We start from the raw sequence: 7,242 nt of genomic DNA on the forward strand, positions 1-7,242 counted from the left end.
TGTTTCATGTGCAAATGGAATGAGCTGTGAATGACAAACAAACTACCCTGCATGTTTGTGATTCACTGTGTTATATGTGTGTGTGTGTGTGTGTGTTCTCTTGACAGGGCAACGAGGAAAGTAAATACTTTCCTGACATGACTGAGGTGCCGAGACTTCCCGTTATCTCACCCTGAAATGTGTGTGTTTGTGTGTGTGTGTGTGTATGTGTGTGAGAGGAAGCTTGCAAATAGTTCATGTAAAGACTGTTGCCTGCCTGTGGAAGCATGATATGTGGCTATCACATTCACGCGAGCCCTGCAGCTGTCTCACCGGTAATGCAGATAGGAAAATATTCCCTGACTGGTGGGTGAATCTGTTGAAGGAAAAAAAACTAAACAAAACAAAAAAAACAGACAGAGGTGTCTGGAACTGAGTGCTGGTTGTAAAACATTGTCATGGGAATGATTTATTGCATTTTTGCATTCTTAAGATTATTTTCTTGTTCATTTGTTTCACATTCGCCAGACATGGCTAGTTTATTGCATATGAATGTGGTCAGAGCACAGTATTTCCAGTGATTGCTTGTCTGCTAAATAAGCAGACGCTGGCATTACAGTTACTAGGATCAGATCTGTTCAGTTCATTGTAGCCTGAACTGTACCAGGTGTTTTACAGAGATCTTGGTGCATGCTGGTGTGGATGCTTGCCACAGTTTTGTCAGGTTTGCAGATGACGGATCTCTACTACATATGTTTAATTCAATCTTAACTCACCAAAACTCTATACATGTATAATATTGACCTTACCATCAATGCACCGAAAAATCGTGCTCTAGTGCAGCACTCCACTCACTTTGTTACATTCTGGACAAGGAAACTTTGCACATATCAAATTTGCACCCCATATGATTTATACTATTACTATAAACTGAAGTATGCATAAAATTAATAGTTTACTGTAGTCATAGTCCCATACCAGGATTCATTAGACAAACTCATAGTTTGCAACCATGGACTATCTGTGAACACAGTGAAAGTCTGTGTGGCCACTGGCAGCAGTCTGTGTGTGTGTGTGTGTGTGTGTGTGTGTGTGTGTGTGTGTGTGTGTGTGTGTGTGTGTGTGTGTGTGTGTGTGTGTGTGTGTGTGTGTGTGTGTGTGTGTGTGTGTGTGTGTTTTTGTTTGTACACATGGTAAACTGTTCTAGTGTGAAAATCTCAGTAGCCCTGTCTAATTCCACACTTTCAAATGTTGTTTAGAGTAAAGGCCCATTTCTCTGCCCATAATAACAGCTCACGTCTTACATCCTTCTCAAGAGCCTTCGTCATCTCCATCCACTTATAAAGAATTGGATTTAATAGGTGTTATAACTTTTGCTTGATTTTGTTCTGTTTCTGAGAGAACATGTGCTTCTAATATTCAGTTCAGGTCAATAAAATGCACATGCACTGTTATTTTATTATCCATATTGCCATTATGATTCTAAGACAGAATTTAGACCTTATTCTTCACAACACTTTTTTTCGTTTTGTTTTCCCAGTGGTTAACTGACTACCAGGTTTAATGTAAGCTGTTCAAGTAAACCAGCCCACAGAGTTTCTGTGAGATAAGAATGACACAACACAAGCGTTACGTGTTTCCTTTTCCTTGGAACAATGTTTACAGTTCAAAAGCCATAAAACTGACCACAAATGGAAAAGTCAAGGTGTAACTGTAATGAGTTATCCTTGTGTAGTCACGTCTTGCAGCAGATGGACTACATGTTTACGTCTCTGCAGGTAGTACTCATAGGTCAACACTGGGTGGCAGTAGTGTATCTTTGTTTTTTGTCTGCCGACTGAGCTTTTATTCTCATGCTATAGTTTTCATGCTATATCTTCAAAACAGTGGTTTTACTGGAGTAAGACACATCATCATGGCTATAACTTTCTTCTGTGGGTGTTTTTAATTTGTCTTTGTGCCTATTATCAATAGCCATGCAACTATAAGGAACTTATATTAACAAAAACATTGTTATGGATAGAAAGGTCAGTCACCATCTTCAAGGGAGTATGGAGGATCAACAGCTGCCAGCAGTTATTTGAGACAAAGAGCTAAAGGCGCTATCTGATTCCAGATAGTCAGTGTCTGTGTTTCAAAGGTGCGGTACATGTCCCAGGTGAGGCCACAGCCACGCACCTGGCTGCTCAGCCCAGATAACAGCGGCTCTCAGCCCGGACCTAAATCTCTTACTACGACAGGAGATTGTACAAATATGATCTGGATACATCTGTGCTTGAAAGAACTCCCACAATCTCGGCTTGGAAAGCTTTGCATAACAATCCTGAGGCACTAGAAAGAAAGGGTGGAGAGACACAGAGAGAGAGGAGGAAAAGGAGGGGTAAAATGGGTTGAGGCCCGTGATGCATGGTGTGGGCCAAGAAGCTGCCAGCATCCCAGCCGCTCCATGTCTGGCCTGGCACAGCATTAAGCAGGCTGTTTTGGGGCCTGTCAAAAGCTCATCACGGCAAGGAAGCCGTCTCTGTGGGGATGCTGCGGGGGTGCCAGGGCACGGCAGGGGGGAGAAACCAGAGACCCTGCCCGGCAGCTTGGGCATAATGAGGAGGAAAATTCTTATTCTTGTATTCCCATTAATATTACAACAACAATTCACTTTTGTCCAACTTTATTTTTCTCTTTTCAAGCATTTTTAGACTTCACATTTTCTTTGTTTTTTCATCTCGTCTTGTATTTGGTGAAACTTGAGCCCTCAATCATTTTTACAGTTAAAGCTTCCACATTATGATAAAAGTAACTCTTGTACTAAATAAAGTCAAAGAACTTGATACATCTTGGGATTCTGAGTAAACTCTTTACTTAATGTTGAAGCCATCCTTTTCCATTATCTGACACACATTTTCAACACAAGTGGAAAACACTGTTGATTGTCTCAGTGTATAGTATTCAGTAAGCGTCATGTCATTCGTGGCAATCAAGTAGTATACCAGTGTGTTAAGGTATAATTTCTTGGCCAGTGTTGTTTGTGACATCAATCTAAAGCTGTCCAGAAATGAGGGTGGAAAAAAAACAACATAATATTGTTTTTCATTACTGCTTGAGTGAAATCATGCCCCTTGATTTGAGAACATCCCAACTAACAAGCACCAGAAGTGTAATTTCAGCAACTTGGAGTCCTACCAAATCTCACAAATTTCACTAAAAATGTCATGAAACATAAGCTCTAAACTATCAAAAAAGTGTTGATGCCAAATCCTTTTTGTGTTACAGGTGTGAAACCCTGTGTGGGTGTTGGAAATCGCCTAAAGCTGAAGGACACTTCATTTCATTTCCCATACCAAGCGGAGTCTCAAGGCTCTGGTGAGTTAGCGTAGAACAGTTTTCCGGGTAATTCCTCTTTGTTTGTAAAAATTTGTTTATTAAATCAGTATTGGATGGTTAGGTTTGGCCCTGGATCTTGTCTCTTACAACAATAGTAGAAAAAGAAAAAAAGAAAAAAAGCAGAAATCCTCTTCAGTCCAACAATTATGGGGCCTCTACATGGAGTAGTTGGCTCGTTTAAATGCTGTAATGTTGTGACCATTCCAAGCCCCGAGGCCAGGTGTTTTTGATTGCAGTATAGCATGCTGGTGCGCAGACTCTGCAGCACGGCTCTGGCCCCACAGGATGGTTGGATACGAGTATGATAAACCAGAGGAGACCAAGTGGGAGTGGGAGGCCCAGACTGTTTTCTTTATTTATTTATTAATGTTTTGTTTTCTCTACGAGAAGCTGCCAGAGAGACAGGCAGCAACACCCTCTTATTAGATGACTTCCTTCACTGTGTAAATATATTCCAGCTGAGATGTAACTTTTCAGCGTGGTAAATGTTTTTTCGATAAACAACTACAGACAAGGATAACACTGGATTTTATAGCACAAACTTATGGTAGAACAAATATAATCACTGTTTCAGGGGCAAAAACACAACAGACTGGAAACAGTAATGACTTCGCTTTTATTCTATTAAAAGCAATCCATAACTTTTCTAGATGTTTAGATTGTTGGGGTGTATATCTACACCTTTGAATTCCTGAGTGACAGGATGTCCAACAGTCTGCTCAGTTACCCTCTCCTGGTTGTTGTTTTCTGTACACATATCAAATGTCACTGCACTAAGTGTGTTTCCAATGTGGTTGACTACAAGGTCAACATCATTCAAAAACAATCAAAATCCTCCGGTAAATCTTCATACAAAAGTAAAAAGGTCGAGTGAACGGTAAAGTTAGTTAGTGTTAGCTGTGGGGGGAACAACATGATAATGTCGCCCTCTGGTGGTAGCATTTCTATCTCCTGGGGAGGAGGTTTAAACCCTCCATGTAATTTTCTTTAGAGACATACATATCGCATGCAAGATCTTACTAGAGACCGTCCTGTGATGGGATCCCAGCAGCTGCGACGCCCGTCAACATGTCGACGTTCCGACCCATGAGTACTCATGGGTTGGCTCCCACCCATCTTCGAACTTGGCCTTAATTTTGATCTCAACTAAAGTTTCGTGACAGCATCTTGCACGGTTGTGACGCTATCCTCGAGACAAAATCTGTCCAGACAGACAGAAAGAGATATAAACACCTGCCAAAGTATTCAAATCTGCCTCTGTGGTAGTTCCTACTGCAGTAGGTGTCTCCAGAACGACATTTTACCATGTTGACGCACAAACAAACAAACAAACACACACACACACACACACACACACACACACACACACACACACACACACACACACACACACACACACACACACACACAGACGAGCCACGCTGTTGCGGTTGGTAAATATTAAGGAGTAAAAACATTGGTCTTATCTTCCTAGTTTCGGCCATCATTCCCAGATTCCTAAAGATTTGCCAAGTTTTGCACGTAACACAAATCCTCAGACGAACACACAGGCTCCCAGTTTTTATCATTTCTAAACCTCTGCTTTCAGACATAAAACTGAAAGTGAGCATCTGAAATATTTGGTATAATCTTCCATTGCACTGAAACTATGGATGGTAAACATGTGGCTGTACAACCAAAACAATATAAAGACAATGAGCTAAAAGAGCATAAAAAGCTCATTTAAGCTACAGACTTGGTTGGATGGTTTTCTGCTGTTGCATCAACACAAGTGACCCCTTTATATAACAGGTTTAAAATTCATCCCTAGTATGATCAAGTCCATTAATTCCACAGTAAACTTTATTTCCTGTTTGTTTTCCTTGGGTGGGACAGAGGAAATTTAGGACATTTTTTAAGATATACGTTATTTTGTCATCCATTATGGTGTAATATGCCTTATACACTATATATACAAAATATATTTAAATTTGTCCAAATTTTTTTTAAACTTCTGCACAAGGAATAGGGAGGACATATTCAAGGTCTGTATTTCTTGGTCCTTTACAGCTAAGGATAAACTTAAATCAAAACTGACTTGCACTTTGATACTGATACTTGAGTGATACTGTCATTACACATCCAAAGTAGTGACGAGGTACAGCAAAGGGTGTGATCCACGTGTTTGTGATTTCTGAAAATGAAAGAATGAAATGCTCTCAACATTACACATGCCCCACCAAGTTACCAATAAAATACTGAAACTCAAAACAACCAGACCCCATTTACATGATGTCCCTTCTGAGGTTACAGAAATGGGTGATAGTGAGCAGAAGATTATTCATTTCTACTGAGGATAGTGTCACTCAACTAAATTCATAAAGGCTGTTTGTCTTCCTGTTGCTCTTTCTTCTCTATCAGCATAAAACATAACAACATTACAAAGAGGTCCATGACCAATGAAGAATGTATCACACTTTGGCAAACATTTACAGGCTGCAGATGGTCCTGGTTGATTTGTGTATACATCTCTGTCTCAGTCCCTACAGGTGCCACGGCTTCAGCTAATAAAAAGCAGAGTGTGGAGGAGTCGTGGATGCAGGAAGAGGCGGAGGAGAGAACAAGGCTGCGCTCCTCTGTGACATGTTTTACATGCTGCATGACGTGCTCCTTCAGGCAAAGTGCGGGTAGTCCGACTGTAACTACATCATCCACGCTCTCATTCAAGCTCTTTTTGAAGTTTGCTAATGCCTGGGACACAATGATTTGGAAAAGACACTGTATCACTAACAACCTTTTTTAGGTCATTTTTATACTCAGTTCTGAAAATGCTCAGACTGATCGCGTGCTTTACTAGTACGAATGTCCTACTGAACCTATTGTATCACTGACTTCGTGTTGCCAATCAAAAGGCAATTTTTGCAACACGAAGTGATGGCAGTTAAAACAGCAACAGAGAGGCGCAGCCAGATCCCCCCGACACCCATTACACTCACAGGTCATTTATGTCCACGATCTATCCGGACCAATCTTCAGCCTCAGTCCTTTTTGAATGCGGTGACACAAATTGTTTTTTGTCAGATATTGGATGTTACATCCCTTAGGGATCAGTGATGATGTAATCTGGTGACTGGGAATTATGGAAAAACAGTTAGAGGTATTGGGATACACATACTAAATATCTATTATATTCATTAACACTCACCGCCCAGTTTATTACAATAGGTGCATCTGTACAGTCTTACACAATTCTGTGCTGCTGCACTGGGTAGAAAGGTGATAATTCTACTTTATGTTTATTATTGAGGTCATGATGTGTAGCGGTGTTGTATTGGACTGCATTGTATTAAAAGGTGTCTCTAACATTTCGCCCCACTCACTTTTGTAAATGGCATTGTTGACAAAAACTGAAAATTTATAAAAGTAAAAGTAGAATTCATGGCAGAGCTGTTGTTTTGGATTGCACTAGATTGCACAGGTGTACCTAATAAAGTAGCCGCTGTGTGTATTTTTTAAATCTAGAATTTGCTGCTGGGGTGATCTTCAATGGTTAAAGTTTTGTACTTAGTCTTATGTTGGATACATGAGGTTTTTCAAATGACAGCCATAAATACCAGGCCATGTCAAATTGCCTTTTTTTAAAAAAAATAAAAAAAAGTCTATTAAAGATACTCTGAGTCATAGCATGGTAATTTTCAAGGCCTTCCCTTTTTTTTTTTCACAACAGGTGCTCTGCTGTACCAGTGCAGTTCATCTGTCTTTTTAAACATGTAGGTCTCGAGGTGAGGACTGTCAGGTCTGACACATACTGGGAACAGGCAGTGAATGTAACATGACTCAGCTGTGTAATCACCTTTGTAATTTTGCTTCAAAGTTAAATCCCTTTTTCATGTGGTTTTTCCATTA

The sequence above is a fragment of the Xiphias gladius genome, chromosome 1 (assembly GCF_016859285.1).
Source record: "Xiphias gladius isolate SHS-SW01 ecotype Sanya breed wild chromosome 1, ASM1685928v1, whole genome shotgun sequence".
NCBI lineage: Eukaryota > Metazoa > Chordata > Actinopteri > Istiophoriformes > Xiphiidae > Xiphias > Xiphias gladius.